Source organism: Aedes albopictus, chromosome 3 (assembly GCF_035046485.1).
Source record: "Aedes albopictus strain Foshan chromosome 3, AalbF5, whole genome shotgun sequence".
NCBI lineage: Eukaryota > Metazoa > Arthropoda > Insecta > Diptera > Culicidae > Aedes > Aedes albopictus.
The window spans coordinates 373,396,729-373,416,594 of record NC_085138.1 but is presented as its reverse complement, the minus strand read 5'-3'; the positions used below and the strand labels follow the sequence as shown (position 1 = coordinate 373,416,594).

Here is a 19,866-nt window from a genome sequence, read left to right as displayed (position 1 = left end):
AGACTGCCGACGTATAAAACCAGACTTAAAAAAAGAAGACTTTGTTGGAGGTCGCCATTTCTGCATACTAATTACGAATAATAATTCTTGGAATATACTTTAATGGGTCAGTGGATAAAACAGAGGCGTGAACTGATGGGATCTATAAAAACGTGGTGAAGATTCGTTTTAAGTTTTACCATTTATATATTGCAATATCAGATAAATTACTACAAGTCCAGTTAAGGTGGAATACCATGGAATCCATTTTTTTAACTACATTGTACTTGTTTATTTTGACTTTGCAAAAAGATTCAGATTACCAAATAGGGTGCGATATTCGAGATTATGGCCATAATGGCGGCCACGTATGAACCCCTTAAAATCTTCTGAACAAACTAGAAGTGCCTTCATCCATTTGGAAAATTAATTGAAATGAAACGTGGTGAGCTCATTTCATGATATTGTTACTAATATTACACTAATCGATTAGAATATTTGTTTCTTACGAATATCATTGAAAGCTTTTCTGAGATTTTTAATGTATCACTAGAAAGAAATAATAAAACTTCTTTGTTTGTTTTGTTTCAACGACCCTTTAATCAGTAATCATCATTGCACAATGGGTCCAGAGTAAGGTAGCCCAAACTTATATGAACAACAAAATTTTTGAAAAATGACAAGTCTTACCTCCTGAAAGCTCCCACAAGCTACGTTAAAAATTTGAGCAAAATTGATAAAGCCTAAGGGGGCGCTCAACGAGCTTGAAGTTTGTTTGGGAAATCTTAACCAAATGTATGTAGAAATCTTAAGTTTTCGAATTTTGCCGCTAGGTGGCGCTATAAACATTCAATATTCAAACCCTTGTTTTTGTAGGTGACTACATACCAAACAACATTGTCGAAGACCGCAAAGTGATCCAACGTCTGTGATAAAAGTTATACCCTAGGTAAATTCCACCCTAATGGGACATGTTCGGTGTAGTACTAGATTTATAGTAATGAGCTGAATTTTTGTATGGTGAGAAGGTCAATTCTCCGTTTCTGCAAAGAAATGGTGCAAAAAGCGTGGGTATTATGATTTTTTATATGGATAACTATGTTGTTTATGTTGCAAGAAATGGAGAAAACAATAACACTGTTGCTCAAAGTTTTGCTCAAACAGCATCAAATTAGGCAAGGAATCATAATATCCACGCTTTTTGCACCATTTTAGCATTAGCATTATCATTAACATTAAGCGAGTCGCACAAATTCATAGGTGGTACAGTCCTAGACCGCTGTTATGAGGGTTGCCTCCTTCCCGCCCGAACCAAATCACAAAGATTTGGGACTAATCGCTGACTCTTAGACAAGACTGACGCAATCCTCCAATGGTCGAGCACTGTCCTGGCCACGTCCTTGCGACTGCTGAGGAATGGGAAAAGATGGTTAGTTTTGGACACCTATGAAAAATGTAGACAACTCTACGATCTCTCAGGCCTAGGTGTCACGGGATTTTGGGTGTTGTTAGTGGAAGGGTAAACTCCAAAGGATACGCTTGGTCAACGTTCAGGCAGCACGCTTTTTGCACCATTTTATTGCAGAAACTGAGAATTGCCCTTCTCACCATACTAAAATAGAGCTCATTACTACAAATCTAGTACTTCACCGATCTGTCCTATTGCTTATCCTGTGACAGATACGCGTATTTCGACTACCACTTGTAATTTTCGTCAGTGTCAGTTATCCAGTGGATAACTGTCAGTTAGTGGATAACTGACACTGAGGTTTGGAAAAGCAGTTGTAACTCTGAAAGTTGATGAGATTGAAACTTTGCGTCTTCGACAAAGTTGTGAGCTTTTGGATGCTCTAAAAGTGTTCAGAACAAAGTATAGCGAAAAAATCGACGCATAAAATTATATTGAATAAAAACGGATTATCATATGGAAAACCAAACAATTCAAGCAAAGTTAACTCGTCTGAGTTCTTTGGAAAAAATATGCCTCATTGATAGTTTTAAAAGTGCTCGGAACAAAGTTTTCACGAGAAACAAATGGATTTAAAGTTATTGCAAGAAAACTGAATTTCATGGAACAGCCTAAAATGGAGTGGATAACTGACACTGAGGAAGATTACAAGTGGTAGTCGAAATACGCGTATCTGTCAAAGGATAAGCAACATAGGGCGGAATTTAAAGGTACGAAGCTGATTACACTAGTTTACAAAATAAAACGAAAGCCATGAACTTCTGTCAACGACCAACATTTTTGAAGCACAATTTAGCACTGATTTCGAAACCGTGCTTAAAATTTTTTTAAGTAGAGCAGTTTTTGAGTTTTGGCTCAATATCGAGTTTTACAACTTTTAAAAATATGGAATTTACTAAAATTCAAATATCCTGCGTTTTGTTCAACCAATTTCAAATATCTGCCGTTATTCCACAGTAAACGAAGACTTCCACCACTTCTAAGGTATCCCTGTCCACCATAACACTGCTGCCCAGGCTTGCCCTGTTGTTCGCGGTTCCTCCAGCCAGCACGTACCTCATTTTTGACGCGTTCACCACCAGTCCGACCCTTGCTGCTTCACGTTTCAGGCAGGTGTACAGTTATGAGTACTTGAATACCTTTCAAGGCGATATTGACCAGCAGGCATGAGAGTTCATCACCTTCTCGAAGTCCCCGGCGAGATTCGAATGAACTGGACCGGCTGGCCCGCAGTGCCGAATACCAATCTCTTAATTTCCAGAAAACCATAGTCCATAGAATACTTCCCAGACTCTCGGACGTCTATCAACCACCCCAAAATGGGAAACAGACGCACGCTGTTGTGGGCAGCTCCTCCTGGAGAACAGACGCTCAGGTTTGCAGAAGCAAACTTCCCGTTCCCTATCAGCCTACGATCAGTCATCACCGGGGTTGGTTACCCGATCTTTCCTAAGGTTCCTCGCAGCCCGACCGGTATCAGTAGGTCGGCTCCAGAGGCACGTACCCAGACCGGTGCCACGGGTGTTCGGGGTACATTCCTTTTGTATTCACCTTAAACTAGAGGTTACCAACACAGTAACACTGAAAATGTCTGTTAGTTCCCAGCAAGCTTTTAACAAGGAACGAACGGCCAGGAAAGACAATACACGTTTACACAACCCAAAAAGTAAAAATATCTCACAAAAAGTCGGTATATCTACTGAAAAGACGGCAAAGCTTTTGTGGATATCATCGGGTTTTTTCGTCTTTTTTTCGGCTGGCAGATGTAAAGGGGGAGGGTCAGAGGGATTTCAAGGGAATTTTAAGAAGGGGGGGTCAGAGGCGTTTCTAGGTGACTAAGGGCGCTTTGGGAGGTTTCAGGGAGCATTTAGGGGGCTTTATAGGCTCTCAGAGTCTCAGATGAACTTCACGGGTGTTTCAGAGGCGTTTCAAGACGGTTTACAGCGTTTCAAGGTATTTCAGGTGGTTTTAGAAGCGATTTAGGGGGCTTCGTGGGCTCTCAGGTGATTTCAGAGGGATCACAGAGACGTTTTAAAGCGTTTCAATGTGCTTCGGAGATTCAGGCTAGTTTCACGTAGGTTACACGGGGGTTTTAGAGGCGTTTCAAAGCGTTTCAAGGCATTTTAGGGTGTTTCACGAGGTTTCAGAGAGATTTTAGGGGGGTTTCAGGAAGCTTTTGAGGTTAACAGGTGATTTTCACAGATTTCATGGGGTTTCAGAGGTGTTTCAAGGCGTATCAGAAAGGCTTTTAGGTGAGTTTCACAAAGGTTTCATGGGGCATTTCGATGCGTTTCAATGCGTTTCAGGAGGTTTCAGAGTGGCTTTAGGGGGCATCAGAGGTTTTCAGATGAATTTACGGAGATTCCATTTGGGGTTTAGAGGCGTTTCAATGCACTTCAAGGACTTCCAATGCTTTTCAGGGCCCTTCAGGGCGTTTTAGTAGGTTTCAGGGGGAGGGTTTGACGGGGCTGCAGAGTATCGCAGGAGAATTGAACGAAGGTTTCATGGAGGTTTCAGAGGCTTTTCAATGCTTTTCAGGTTTCTTGGAGATCCTCAAATGTATAATAAGCTCTCCACTTGACAGCACATGGTTTCAAGAGGCTATGCAAGCATAAATTTCATTCATAATATTCCAATAGATTACGCTTGTAGATCAGATGGCCTAAACGTCAGGGAGTTCTCGGACACTCCTATACAATCATAGAACCCATGACTTGATAGACCATGGGTCTTATCATAAATCTCTTTGAGACAGCACACTATACGATAATCTATACTCTATAGAGTATTGTTTATAGCAAACAGGCTATAAGCTTCACAGCACATAGTTGCATGAGGTTACGTAAGCATGAATTTCAAGCATAATGCTCCAATTGATCACTGATTACGCTTTTTTTTCCTTCTAAACCATAGGGGGATAATCTGCTCAACAGACACCCTAACAGAAGGTTAGGGTAGTGTAGGTCTGACAGGCCGTCTTCTACAACAAAAGTAAAATCCAGGACTACTCTCTCCTCGTACCCACTAAACCATTCCTATGGTCGCCAACCCCTACGTCTCTCCGGAACCACCAAGAAGGTATTGCTTCAGAGAGGGGCTAGTGCACATCGCACCCACAAGGTTAGCTGCGTAGCCTGCAGCAACGAACATCGATGACTCGCTTTGGAGAGTCCATCACGGTAGCATACTGGCGCTTAGCCAGTTTCCCGAGTGGTCCTCGCCACTCCCTTTGTCCTCGGAAGGCGGGCAGGGTCAACCCCGCCCGCGCCCTACTGCTGAGCGAACATCAAGAACTGATGCCCACGTGCAACCCGATCTGACCTGCCCGTAAGGAAGGGTATCACTACCCTTCAGGCCCTATCAGATGCACCCGTAGGTTGCAGACAGCAGGATCTCACCTACCCCGACCCTTGCCGGGGACCCCTTTCCAACCGCGGGCTCGGGTCCAACCCAGTAGACCGACGCCACGACAGCACCACTACCGAGACTTCCTCTCCGCGGCCACTTAATCGTTGTAAGGGTCGATCTCGACCGCAGGGCACCGGTATGACCTACGAAGCCGACTCCGAACCCCTGGACCACCTCTTGTACTGCATCTGGACTAGCCATTCTCCGAGTCCACGCGCCACCTCCTCTGTAGCTCCCAGACGATGTGGGTAATAGCCGTTGAAACGGCGTTCCAGCCAAACTCATCCCTACACATCCTCTGGACCAAGTTGTCCGGAGTTGTGTCCTCCCCGCATGTGGCAAGCATGCGGTCACGCATTGTGCGAAAACGCGGGCACACGAACAAAACGTGTTCCGCCGTTTCCTCTAAACCATTGCACACTGGGCATTCGGGAGAATCCGCATGCCCGAAACGGTGTAGATACTGTCGGAAGCAACCATGACCTGTAAGGACCTGTGTCAGGTGGAATGTGACTTCCCCATGGCGCCTATTAATCCAACTATCTACCCTCGGTATCAACCTATAGGTCCACCTTCCTTTGGTGGAACTGTCCCACGCGCGCTGCCATTTGACCATAGAGGCCATCCTGACAGTCCTGCGTATGCCTCTTGTGCCGCGCATTTCGAAGCACTCCATGTCCTCACTGATAAGAATGCTGATAGGCACCATACCAGTAATGACGCAGAGAGCGTCGTGTGACACGGTACGGTACGCGCTCGCAACCCTCAGGCACATAAGCCTGTAAGTACTTTCCAGCTTCCGTCGGTAGCATTTAGTACTTAGCGCGGTGCCCCACGCCGGGCCGCCATACCTAAGTATGGATGTAGCAACACTAGCCAGAAGCTTGCGCTTACTGGCGTACACCGCAGAGCTATTGGACATCATCCGGGACAGTGCCGCAATAGCTGTGGAGGCTCTTTTACAGGCATAATCGACGTGGCTACCGAAGGTAAGCTTATCGTCGATCATCACGCCCAAGTGTTTGACGGAGCGCTTTGACAGGATAGTACAGTCTCCTACACTGATCTCCGTCTGCTGCTCCGACTTCAGGTTGTTAACAACCGTCACCTCTGTCTTGTGGTGAGCCAGCTCCAGTTTCCTGGACCGCATCCACGCCTCCACAACCTTGATCGAGTGGTTGGTAGTCAACTTTACCTCCTCGATCGTTTCACCGTAGACTTCGAGCGTAATGTCGTCGGCAAATCCGACAATCACCACTCCCACTGGATACTCTAATCTCAACACCTCGTCGTACATGACATTCCATAACACCGGACCCAGGATGGAACCTTGCGGGACTCCTGAGGTTATGTGAAAGCACTTCCGACCCACCTCCGTGTCGTAGACTAGTACACGATTCTGAAAGTAACTTCCGAGAATCTTGTACAGGTACTCCGGTATCCCCAGACGCCCAGGCCCAGACGCAAGAGCGCATCGGCAATAGCAGACCAGCTGGCGCTATTAAACGCATTCCTTACATCCAGAGTCACTACCGCGCAAAAGCGAATTCCCCTCCTCTTAGGCTCGAGTGCTTTCTCGGCGGTTTTTGTAACCGACAAGATAGCGTCTACGGTGGACCTCCCCTTCCGGAAGCCGTACTGGTTACTCGAAAGACCATTTTCGCCCTCGGTGAACCGCAACATTCTATTGAGGATGATCTTTTCGAGCACCTTCCCCGCCGTGTCAATCAAGCATATTGGTCTATATGCCGACGGGTCTCCGGGTGGTTTCCCCGCCTTTGGCAATAGTACCAGGCTCTGCCTCTTCCAAGCTTCTGGGAAAACTCCCTCGTCCAGACATTTCTACATAGCAGACCTGAACATCTCGGGAGCCTCTGCAATAGCTACTTTTAAGGCTAGGTTCGGAACTCCGTCCGGACCTGGGGCCTTACCTACGCTAAGGGATTTAGCTATCCCCGCAAGTTCCACATCGGTGACCCTCTCCTCATCGCCAGCCCCAGCCCCCGGCTGTCCTACGAAAGGAGGCCAAGGACTAGGATCATGACGCGGAAAAAGTCCTCCAATGATCCCCTCCAACATCTCTGGAGATTGCTCTGTAGGAGCCATCACACCTCTCGTCTTGGCCATAACGATCCTGTAGGCGTCACCCCACGGGTTCGTATTGGCACTCTGACAGAGACCCTCAAAGCAGGCCTTTTTGCTTGCTCTTATCTCGGTCTTAAGCGCGGCTTTTGCAGCGGCGAACACCACCCGCCGTTCGTTTCGCTCTTCCTCTGATCGTGCTCGCTGCATCCGCCGCCTAGCCCGTAGGCAGGCGCGGCGCAGGTCCGCAATCGCGTCGGTCCACCAGTAAGCCGGTGGCCTCCCATTTCTAGGGTGGACTCGCCTAGGCATGGTCGCATCACACGCACGTGAGAGCACCGCTACCAGCTCGTCGCCGTCTAAACCGATTAAGTTTCGCTCACGGCGGAGCGCCTCCCTAAATACCCCTTCGTCGAAGTATGATGTCTTCCACCTGCGAGGGCTTGGCCTTGGCCTAGCCGCCTCTTCTTCTATCCGCTGTCTGCTGTTATTGTAGTCTATACTGTAGCGAACCGCCAGGTGGTCGCTGTGAGTGTAGCCATCATCTACTCTCCAGTTCGAACTACTTGTTAGGCCAGGACTACAAAAGGTCACGTCAATAATTGACTCCGCTCCGTTTCGACTAAAGGTACTCTTGGTACCGACATTGGCCAAGTCGACATCTAAGATGGCCAGTGTTTCTAACAGGATCTGACCCCGCTGGTTCGTGAAACGGCTTCCCCATTCCACGGCCCAGGCATTAAAGTCGCCCGCTATTACCACCGGCCTTCGCCCTGTTAGCACGGTCGTTAAGCGGTCCAGCATTTGCGTGAACTGCTCGATCGGCCACCGCGGAGGCGCATAACAGCTACAGAAGAAGACCCCGTTTACTTTGGCGACCACGAAGCCCTCATAGGTAGTAGACACCAAATCCTGAACGGGGTATTTACCCGTCGTCCATATCGCCGCCATTTTTCTGGTCCCATCCGCGACCCAGTTGCCGTTGCCGGCGGGTACTCGGTATGGGTCCGATATGATGGCGATATCCGTCTTCCACTCAGAAACTGCCTGACAAAGCAGTTGCTGAGCCGCATCACAGTGGTTCAGGTTTAGCTGCGTTACCTGCACTGTGATTTGTTGTTCACTGCGGCTTTCTTGAAGGCCGGGCACCTTGGGCCACCCATCGGATGTCTGTTGTTCGAGGATTTCCCGGTACAGATCATGCAGATGGGCGGACTCGTGCAGCTTTGGGCCTTATGACCTTCAGCGCCGCATCGCCTGCACAGTTTGCGCCTGTCGGGGCCTTTGCAGTCCCACGACTTGTGTCCTGGTTCCAGACACCTGAAGCAAACCTCTGGTGGCTCGTGGAATGTCAGGTGACATACACACCAACCCACCTTTATGCTCCCTACTTTAACGGACTTTTTGACGTCCGCCACAGGTAGCTGAACCAAAGCTATCTGTGTCCCTGCTGGCCCTTTCCGTAGCTTAACGGCTGCGGCGGCCACCTGCACATCGCACTGTTGCCACAGTGCCGTGACGAGCTCTTCCACTTCGGTGATCTCATCGATGTCCTTGACCTTCAGAGTCGCCTCATGTGTCAGAGCCCTCACCTGCACACCCTCACCAAGGACCTCTTCTGCCAGCCTCTTATAGGCGGCGCCCTTGTGCTCCTTCTGGCGCTTCAGCTCCAGGATCATCTCGCCCGTACGAGTACGTCTAATACTGCGTACGTCGGCTCCAAGACCCTCAAGCTTGGCTTCGCTTCGCATCATCTTCAAGACGTCCGAGTACTTGGACTGTTCCGTCTTGATGACGATAGCGTCGCCTTTCTCGCGCTTGGCACCTGCCCTCCTACGCCTTGGCTTGGCGTCCTGCTCTACTACCTGCGGATTCGCCTTCTTCTTCCTCTTCCGCTCTACCTTCGTCCAAGGGGGGTCCTCCCCTTGGATCGCCCTACTCTGTGGCTGTTGAGGGCCCACTAGCGGTCGCAACCCCTTGTTCCCATCGTTCCGGGACGGGCCGGCCTTTTCAGGCCCACCCTTCCCAGCTTTCCGGGAACCCTGGCTGGGGTCCGACCTTCCGGCATTATTACCGACTTTCGGGGTAATGATTCGCCTGGCCTTGCGGGCACCGCCAGACAGCTCCTCGCCTGACGGTTGCCTCGCCCGCTTCTGCGATTGCTTGCCCCGTTTGTCGCGAGCAGTCGCTTCCGCCTTATTCGGACTTCCTGCGAAGGAGAAGGCCTCCGTTTGGGTAAACTTCGGCACTTTCTCATTTGCAGGCTCCGCTGCTGCAGCAGTCAGCAACGCGAGTGCCGCGTGCTCCTGCTTGACATCGTCGATCGACGCCCTAAGTCGAGGCAAGGCCGTTTTCAGGTCCTTGCTTATGTTCGACTTAGTGGACGCAAAGTCGATGATTTTGCCAAGCTGCTGCTCAGCCACCTCTATTGCGGACCGTCCTTTGGATCCTCGGTTGACGGCCCTCAACAACCACGCTCCGTCCATAACCTCCACCGGCTGGCTTGCCGGGAAGTGGACTGGAGCACCCACGCTTGAGCTGCGTACGCAACTCCCAGCGCCTATCTCCTCACTTCTCCTTGTCGGAGATCTCATCAACCCGCTTCTTGCGAAGGGGTTGATCCCACCACTATTTCCACCTAGATTCTGATTTTTATTTGACTTCATGATTAAATCCCACGAGTAGCACGGGAAAGAATGTCCACCACGCCAGAGCCCTGCATTAACGCGGTAAGGGACAGCTTACTGTGGGGGGTGCCCAGGTACCCCACAGGCTCCGTTAAAGATCGAGCATCTTTTTCACCCCCTCGATCACTCATTCCTCAGCACGGGTCGCTTGACACCTTGAATTGGGGTTAGTAGTCCTATTCTTAGCCGGCGACTACGCGGCTGACTCGCAAGCGGGGGGGTGCGTCAGGCCCCAGGACTTTAGTCCCTGCTGCCCCACTGATTACGCTTGTAATCCGATGACCTGTACCCCAGGGAGTTCTCGGATACTCCTATACAATCACAGAGCTTAACACTTGATAGAACATAGATGCCATAGAGGCTGCGTGAGTATCAACCTTATTCATAATCCAAATAGATACAACTATGTAGTAGCTCTCGCCGATTCGATTATCTTTACTCAAGGGAGACCTTTAAAGTACCATCGAACTCATCACTCGATAGATCATAACTACCTTAGGCTGTGTGAGTATGAACCTTAATCATAAGGCTCTTAGAGATAACCAAATACGTTGGTAGATCCGATCACCTATATTCAAGAGAGTTCTTGGAGGTCCCCAAACAGAAAATGAACTCCACAACTTGACAGCACATAGTAGCTTAGGGCTGTGCATGCTAGCATGAATTTCATTCATAATGCTCCAATAGATCACTGATAACGGTAGTAGATCAGGTGACGTAAACTCCAGAAAGTTCGAATTCGAATACTCTTTAACTTTTAACCCTTAAATACGTCGTAAACGCCTCTTAACTCTTAACTCTGCTTTTTTTAACTTTAATGGAGGGAGCAAGATGGAACTTTGGGTGTAATACGGAAATTTCGATTATTACCTGTTGTACCGAAATTCTATCGGAAATCAGTTTTGTCGAATACCTGCTAGAAACTAAGTTCAGCTCGCTGAACTGTCAGTGCGCACAGCTTTGTAACGTCATCTGGCGATTACTGGAGTAGCAACTACATGGGGTCAATGAGGTTCAAACTTAATCTCTATACCAATATGAAATTGAGTCACTGTAAAACTAAGAAAATATGTTTATGGTTACGCCAGCGGATCAACTTGAGATAGATCGTAGCTGGCCCGATGTAGAACCAGGTAATCAGGTTGATATTTGAGTGCTCGTGGCATTTGTTGGATCATTGTTTTAAGGAAATAACATAAGCTCAGGTCGACGATATGCATTTAAAACGGATTTGACCGATATTGAAATCGGCTTTGTTTGAGACGTTGAACACTCATAAAATAACATATCACAGAATAACGTATTCTCTCAGTAATCTTTGAAAATGTGGAACAGTTTGATCGAAAACCCATTACCTCAAAAGTAGATGAACTGTTCTCATGCCACCATGAAAAGCTCTGCTGCTGCTTCTCTCAAGTCTTCATTCGCTTCCCCGAAATTCCATCCCGATCATTTCGTCAAGCTCGTTTTCCCTAATACACTCATTAGCCATGGCAGGCATCCAACCCAGCCAACCCATCATAAAACTTGATGTTCCACCTCCGACACAACCTCGCAGCATCCATCAGCTCCCTACCTATAGAGGCGCAGACAGGCAGGTCCATAGCGAAAGGCGTTAATTAATCCACCTATTCAATCAAACAGATATTTTCCGCTAGGCTAACGTGTAATTTTAGCGCTTGTTAATGAGATGCGATGATACACAGAGAGCCACCACCAGCCCGGCTCCGATCCGAGTTGGTCGGACTCTGGTTAACAGCACCGCCCCCCGATGATGATGCTCGGTAGAAGGTACCCAACAATGAGCGCAAACAGTGCCGGAGAACGGGGCGCTGTTTTTTTTTTCGCTTTCGGAAGCTTGTTTTTCGCGGTTTATAGCTCATCATCTCCGTCGAAATTTTACCAACCGACAAGCGATTTCCACTGGTTGCGATCATTTGCCAGAGGATTGACCCAAACGTCGGCGATTACTGGGTATGATACCGATGTTTTGAGGGTTGGGAAATTTTGTTGTAATTCGATCGGATTAGGGCTAATTCGTTTTTATTGGGCGGTAAGGCTTGCTGTGGACGTGGAGCTCGCAAAGAATTGACCTCGAGCAAAGGCCTATTAAACAATGTTAAGTGTTCCTTCTAGTAGATCTACATATTATCAGCTTTTGAAGTTTTGACAGAAAATTTAAGAGCCATCTTATTTTCCTAAAAATCCTGAAATCCGAATATTCATATGCATCTGATTTGGAATATATCCTACTCTCATGAAATATGGCCAAAAAAGATGCAAAAGTTAGTACTACTTACTACTTTCAGTTCGGAGCACCCATGGTGGTGCAGAGGGCCGAATTGAAGGATCTCCATCCTGGGCGATTGCCAGCCATCGCCTTGACCAGTGGCCAGGTCAAATTTCTGTCGAGTCGACTTGCTATATTTCGTTGTTGAGGCTGTGCCGGCATGAGCCCCAGGGTCTGCCTCTGCTACGATGTCCTGCTGTATAGTGTGGCCGACGCACCTCCACTTTCGCTCCCGAATTTCTGTTGCCATCGGCTTTTGATGACATCGACGATAGAGCTTCACGTTGGAGATGCAATTGTCAGGCCACCATGCACGAATTATATACCAGGCATCTATTGATAAAAACCTGCAGCCGTTGAGTGTTCTCCACTGATACACACCAAGTTTCACTGGCGTATAGCAGCACAGATTTCACGTTCGAGATGAAAATTCGAATTTTTTTTTTATTCTTGATCACTTAACCTATTTTACAGCTCTATTGTCCATTAGGGCACTACGTGAGCGATTTCAATTGACAGCTGCACTTACACTTTGAACAGCGTCTGTATTCTATTTTACTATATCGAATTGGTTGCCTTCGTGCTGCTTTCACTTTTCTACTCTTTCTCGGTAGAATGATGAGCACGGTCGATGGGTGCTTGTTGTTCCTTTTCCAGTCCGATTGGGGGTCCAATATGAGTTGCATTTCGCCGATGTCCAGGTATCCGAGTCCGTTTGAGCCATGGGCTCAGAAGAGGGTCAATGTCAGCCACTTTCGGGGAGAAGAGTAACTGACGAAAAATTGCAAGTGCCGGGGCTGGGAATCAAACCCATGACCATCCGCATATGAAGCGAACGTGTGACCAACTACGCCACGGGCCCCGGCCTGTAAAATTCGAATTTTGGAGCATCGACTAATCTGTTTGTTTTTCCATACATTTCTTAAGCGTTATGTATCCGACATTTTTTTTTGCTTTTTTCTACACCGTGCTTTTCAAATGGGCGCTGGGTACCCGGGTACCCTGTCGGCCACATAAGGGTTAAACTCGCAAAAGCAGCCCTCGCCTTCTTGATCCTTGCACCTATGTCTTGGTGCCTACCAAGATATTGGAAGCTTTCAACATTCTCCACTGATTGCCCAGCTACCGAAAAGCTGGAAGGGTTGACCGTGTTTACATTCATCGATTTGGTCTTGTTGACGTTGATGGTAAGACCTGCCGCTGAGGAACGATTGGCAAGATCATCGAGCTTGCTCTGCATATCAGAGCGCCGTTGAGCTAGGAGAGCAACGCCATTAGCCAATTCTAAGTCATTTAGGTGCTCCATGGTAATGGGCTGCCACAGCAAGCCACGATTGGGTTCACGGTCAATCGCACCTACCAGGATGTCGTTGTGCAGTACTCTGCACGAAAATGCCCTGTACTGTGCTTCAATGAGGTTTCAGGAAGACCCTTGCGCCTGAGGGCTTCCCACATGTTTCCGTGATTGAGACGGTCGAAAGCTTTTTCGTAATCAATAAACACCAGGTAGAGAGACTTTTGAAAAACATTGATTTGCTCAAGGATGATACGGAGCGTGACAATATGGTCCAAACAAGATTGTCCGGCACGGAATCCTGATTGCTGCCGTCGAAGAGTTGCGTCAATCTTCTCCTGTATCCGGTTAACGGTTACTTTGGAGAGGACTTTGAGAACGAAACACAGTAACATAATGCCCCGCCAATTATCGCATACAGTCAGGTCACCCTTTTTGGGTACCTTCACTAAAACGCCTTGCATCTCTCTCTCTCTCTCTTCTTGGCGTAACGTCCTCATTGGGACAAAGCCTGCATCTCAGCTTAGTGTTCTATGAGCACTTCCACAGTTATTAACTGAGAGCTTCCTCTGCCAATGACCATTTTGCATGCGTATATCGTGTGGCAGGCACGAAGATACTTTATGCCCAAGGAAGTCAAGGAAATTTCCTTTACGAAAAGATCCTGGACCGACCGGGAATCGAACCCGTCACCCCCAGCATGGTCATGCTGAATACCCGTGCGTTTACCGCCTCGGCTATATGGGCCCTAACGCCTTGCATGCAACCGGAAATGTCGAGGTTTCCCATATGTTGCAGAATAATTGATGCAGTAGTTGTGCGGATACTACAGGGTCAGCTTGGAGCATCTCAGCTGATATGCGATCGACCCCTGGGGCCCTGTTCGATTTCATGCTACGGATGGCTGTTTCTATCTCCTGCACTGTTGAAACGAGTAATGGATCGAAGCCTTGGCGTATCATGCTGAGGTATTGATGGCGTGGCCGACACTTGAAAAAGGTTTCCAAAGTGGTTCAATTGGTCAGCCGGGTCGGTCAGTAACTGTCCAGACGTATTTTTCACGGGCATCGTAGCATTCATCATAGTCTCACTAAGGCGACGTGAAACATCGTAGAGGAGACGGATGTCGAGGGTGTTTGCGGCTTTCTCGTCTTCGTCGACTAAAGAGTCCATCCACGCTCTTTTGTCTCGTTTGCATGAGCTTTGAACTTCATTCTCGTGTGCCGAATAGCGGTGACGCGCTTTGGCTCCTAGTGTTTTCGCTCGCTCTATCGAGGTTTTGCGTTCATTCGCTCCTTTATCCTCCACCAGGTATTATCTGTGATCCACTGCTTTCTCTGGGTGAGTAACTCACGCAAATTATTCTCGCTGGTGGCGATGAAGGTCTTCTTGATGGCAATCTTAAAAGCTCTTCCATCCTCCCAAATATTTTAGTAACATTTTTTTTAAGTTTTCGGCTATTTCAGTCTTTAAAGCAGCTAAAACAATTATTGCATCGACATTCCGACGTATCGACGTATATTTGTCTTCTTCAAGAATTTTTATATAGATTAGATCGTCAACGAATTTCTTGATGAACGGCAGAACAAAATCTATTTTTTCCACAAAAAAATTATAGATAAACATGACAAACAAGACAATCAAAAATCGAACGAATAAAAGTAGGCATAACAGACAAAATAAATCGCAACACACAAAATATACAAACATAATAGAAGGACGTGAAAAAGACATAATAGGCTACACAAACACTAATACTATAAAATATAAGTTCAAAAACGCAAAAGCAGTCGTGCACGGGTGATAAAATACAGAGCTTTTATAGAAAGCATAAGCGCGGTCGAAAGCTATAAAAAGCATCGCCGAAGAAATACCGAAAAACAGTGAACGCTTCAACTGCTTAAAAACTTAGAGAGCCGAAAATATTCCAAAAATCAGCAATTACAGTTGAAAGCATCCACTAGATCCCAAGCAACAAGTCATCCACAACGCAAAAATGCCTGATTTCGTAAAAAAAACGGTACTCCAGCATTTGAGCTGGGCTCGTCGCATCTACCATTCAGCAAAATGTTGAACAGCAGGCATAAAAGATGCAGCCCCTGGCGAAGAACAACGGTGTACGGTGATACGGTGTCAACGAAAATAAAATTCCTTGATTTCACAGGTTTTTTTCCAGGTTCTTAGGGATAGCTTCAGGTATCGAAAACAATAAATATCCCTTAAATTAAAAAAGAAACTTCAAAGTTGACATACACAAAGGAGTTGAACATTAGTTTGTGTCAAAATTTTGGTAAAACATAGAACGATTTATAGTAATTTAGGGAAATAAGGCAGCTCTCGAAGATTTTTCTAGCAAAAATAAAAAAGTACCGTCGTTGGGGGTGAGAATGGGTCAAAAAAGGATATTCAAAGATTGTTTATTAAATAACAAATGCAATTGAAGTCGGAATAACTTTTTTTTGGTATGTTTACTCTTCTATGTGGTATTGATAGTTTAGCAAGAAAGTATTACATTATATGCATTGCTTACTAAACTACAAATGTTTGAAAATTGACCCAATCTCACCCCTTAGAGGGGGTGAGAATGGGTCAAAGTATTCGAAATCGCCTATCTATGAATATAAATTAATTTTATTGATCATATCTAGTAAGCCTACTTAAAAAAAATATAACCATGACTAAAAAAACTTTTGTAATTTTAAAAGATGATTAATCCACCTAAAAGTGCTAATATAACCGAAAAAATATTGAAATTTGATAAAATAACGTTTGTATGTTGTATCGCCATTTTTAGCCACCATAATCATCCTCATTTAAAGTTTGAACCTCCATGATAGGCGGGGGGGGGGGGATTACAATGAGAGAGGGACGCATTGAAAGATTGCATGGAAAATGTTTAACCAAACAAAAATTCGACGTTCATTCACTTTCCGATATTGTACTTTGTTACCGGTTTTGGTAGTTTCAGGATATTTCATTAAAATTTCAAAAATGAGTGATGATGAAGAACGTTTTTAAGTCTATTTTGTGAGCTTACGATATTGCACTACATTAAACGTTAGATGATAATTAGAGGAGCTGTCCATGTCCATGTTTATTGTTATAAATGATTTTAGGCACTAAACGTATGAACGCACTCGCTTGACACTTCTGCGACATATTTTCGAAAAAAAACGTACTTTTATGAAGATACGGTTAACATGGCAACACTATAACATCAAATGGGGACTGGATAACAAGTTGATTTTTTAGTTAAGGTTATGTGCACTCGATGACTTGCTTGACCCAATCTCACCCCTATTTCTAATATTTAGACATAGGGTCAAAAATATTGAATTTTTATATAAAAAGTTCATTGACAGCCCACTTTTTTCGTTGCATCAACCAGGTAATAACATCAGCTAACTACTTATAAGAAAATTTATGGTTAGGTGCTTGTGTGAAACATTGCGAAGGAGAATTTTTTTCAGAGTGATTTACTAGTACTTTCATCATATAAGTTTAGCCACAATTTGAACAAAAAACGATAATTGCTAAACATCTTTTTCTGCATCATGGCGTGTAAAAACATCTCCTCTTTAAAATAATATAAAGTTTTCAATATAAATTAGCCATAGTTGATGAGCTATTTCAAATTTTATGTTTCTCCGTTTTGACCCAATCTCACCCCCCCAGACCCATTGTCACCCCCATCGACGGTATGACAAAAATCTGATAAGAAAATTTGTCTTTAAAGCAGAATTAAGACGGCAATGCTGATTGATTTTTTGCGGAAATGTTCACCAAAAATCCTCGACAAATGTTGGAACGCAAAAATTGTTAGTTCATAGAAAAGTGGAAAAACTCTAATAAAGAGTTTTATGTAGATGATTTTGAGTTATTATTCCTTGAAACAGATTAAACATTTCTTCGTAAATTCCACCAAAAATCCATTCTGAATTTTCTGGGATATTATAGCATTTGCTGAAGCAATTTCTTCTAGGAATTAAATTGTTATTCCACCATGCAAGCAACTTCAAATGTTTACACGGAATTAACAAGATATTCTTCCAAAATTTCTTCTCAGAATTAAGCTTTTATCACGTTCTGAGTGTTGACCACAACTCTGATGAATGTCATCAGCAAATTCATTGAGAACACTTCAGTAGTTTCAATTACAAAATGCCATTTTGAATTTTCAATTAGAAATGCCAGGAAAATCTATCACCAGTTCCTATTTCATTTCATTAAGCATATCCATTAACCAAAAAAATATTCTAGAAATTTTCAAAATATATATCTAATGATGAAACTCTCGATGAATATCTGCCAGTGCAAACGATTTTTTAGACAAATTTCTGAATGTACAACATTTTGCGGCACCAGCATTTATGCCAAAATCAGCATACACAATTCCATGAACATCTCCAAAGATTCCAAAGAAATCTTTGGAAATTTTCCAGAAAAATAACGCCAAAATACCTGCAATTATTTTAATAATGGCACTCTCCATTTCTCTGGAGTTTGCGGAATTTTTCATAAATTTGTTCTAAATATTCTCCCATTTATAAATCAATAGAAATTAATTCGACCGAAATTCATTTAATCTCTTCCATTTTGACCACGAATAATAGAACGGGCTTGGTGGTCTAGTGGCTACCGCTTCTGATTTATATGCAGAAGGTCCTGGGTTCAATCCCTGGCCCGTCCCTTTCCTCCTACTTTGTATCTTTCTATATACTTTCTCTCTGCTCTCTACATATACAACTCATGTATATAAACATGTTCATAGCCGTCGCTAGAACAGAAACGGGTTGAAAAAGCCGTTTCCCTTCCTTCCAAAACTTTCACAGCACAGTATCACGATCCTATTAGAAAACGCCTACAAGTTATGCAATCAAGCGAACTGTGTCGCACACCTTCAAAATAATAAAAAAAAACACACAATTCTATCACCTTCCCCTGGTATCCACACACCAATGTGTGAACCTTCTGCCAACCAATTCCCACCAACACTCCAACATCCGCATGAATTTGTGCTGGCGCAGAGGTATATTCGGCCAGATGTGGATACAAACGATTGCAATCATCACTTCCTTACCCCTTCCCCACATTGACCTGCAACCTGACGTGGCAGGCGCCATTGTCGCCCAAAAATAGAAGATCACCAACGCTCACACACTGAAGATGCCTGCTAGTCCCCGGCAGTTTATCTCATTGGTCCTTGTGTGAGTGTAGCTGGTCTGGCGATACTGGAGTAGCATCCACGGGCGGTCAATCAAGCTCAAGCAAGCTCAAGCTCAGCTCCATTTTGACCACGAATAATAGAATTCTTATTTCAGTTAACCCGTTAACGCCCAAGGTGTCTCACAATTCAAATCTTCAAATAAATTTGTTATCAACGGTCAAGTTCCCATAAAATATACATACATGATTTGACGAAAAAAATGGAAGTCTATGGTGTAGTTCCAAAAAAAATCTTCTTTGTAGGTCTTCAATATCTGATAATTTTCTCGAGCTCTATTTCAGCACAACTTCTACGCTATCGTTATATTCTGATCCGTATAGATACAATACAGCTCTAAACAAGTGAGAGAGATGATAACCACTCAAAAAGAATAGAAAAAGAACTTTTGAATTTGGGCAGAAATATAACCCGATAAACGCCTAAAAGTATGCAATGTATGGTCCTTGTAATTTCATGTAGTTTTGACCAGAGATGTCCATATCCTCAGTGTGGGAAAGAGAAATAGAAAATACACCACTCACGCTGTGCATCTGAACAGGAGCCCTTCTCTTATATGTGGATCCACCACTGCGATTCGATGCGCGCAAGCTTGGTGGGTAGAAATAAATCTCTTAGCTCCCTGAGCACTAGGCCACACAACAGTGCGGCGAGAGCGATTTAAAATTCTCTTCGGTGAAAGTGTAAAAAATCACCCGGGTGCGCGCTCCAGTGAGGTTTTTGCGCCAGAGTGCGCGCTGCGGTGAAACACCGGGGAGTTCTCGCCCCGGCGACACCATGGTGATAATTCGGTGCTTGCTGGGTGAAATCACGGGAGAGCGCCGGAGAGCGATGCGCGCGAAAGAGTGAGCCACACTCGATCCAAGGCGGACGAGCAAGAGCACGCACTAGCGCTTGGTCTACCTACCACCCAAAACAAGAGAAACTGGCTTCTTGGTGTGGTGAAAAATGTTCCTATCCCCAGTGTGGTCGATAAACTGACGCCGCAGTGAATCGCTACGGTGAAATGCCATCTCTGGTTTTGACTGCAGTGTTCAACATTTCTCAAATTTATTTTTTGTATCAAATCAAATAAAGAGTGCTCACTATGTGTAGCATAACCAAACGTTAAAATTCTGTAGAAGGTAGATTTTAAACAGATAATGGTTTCTAATAAAATAATTGAGTTTTTCTTTAGTACCCCACAAACTCTCTTTTCACCATACGTAAACTTTTCAGAAATGTTGCATGTTTTTAAAAGAAACTCGTGTTAAATACTGTTCCTTTTAATTTGTATTCTTTGAAAGATACGTATTTCGACCTCAACTATAAGGTCGTCTTCAGTGTCTCGTACATACAGGTATTCCACTAACACGCCCAGGTTCATCATCATTCCATGTTTTGATATAAAAATTCAACCAGATATGCTCTACACGGCCTCTCCACTTATGTTTG

At 45.1% G+C, this 19,866-nt stretch overlaps 2 protein-coding genes across 5 annotated transcripts in view; both read left to right on the top strand.

Moving 5' to 3' along the window:
• Window positions 1–19,866, top strand: part of LOC109397131 (NADH dehydrogenase [ubiquinone] 1 alpha subcomplex subunit 9, mitochondrial) — a 440,561-nt gene that overhangs the window by 366,937 nt on the left and 53,758 nt on the right. The gene's annotated exons all lie outside the window — the stretch shown is intronic.
• LOC109409838 (uncharacterized) overlaps window positions 1–19,866 on the top strand; it is a 110,798-nt gene that overhangs the window by 64,120 nt on the left and 26,812 nt on the right. The window lies entirely within an intron of this gene.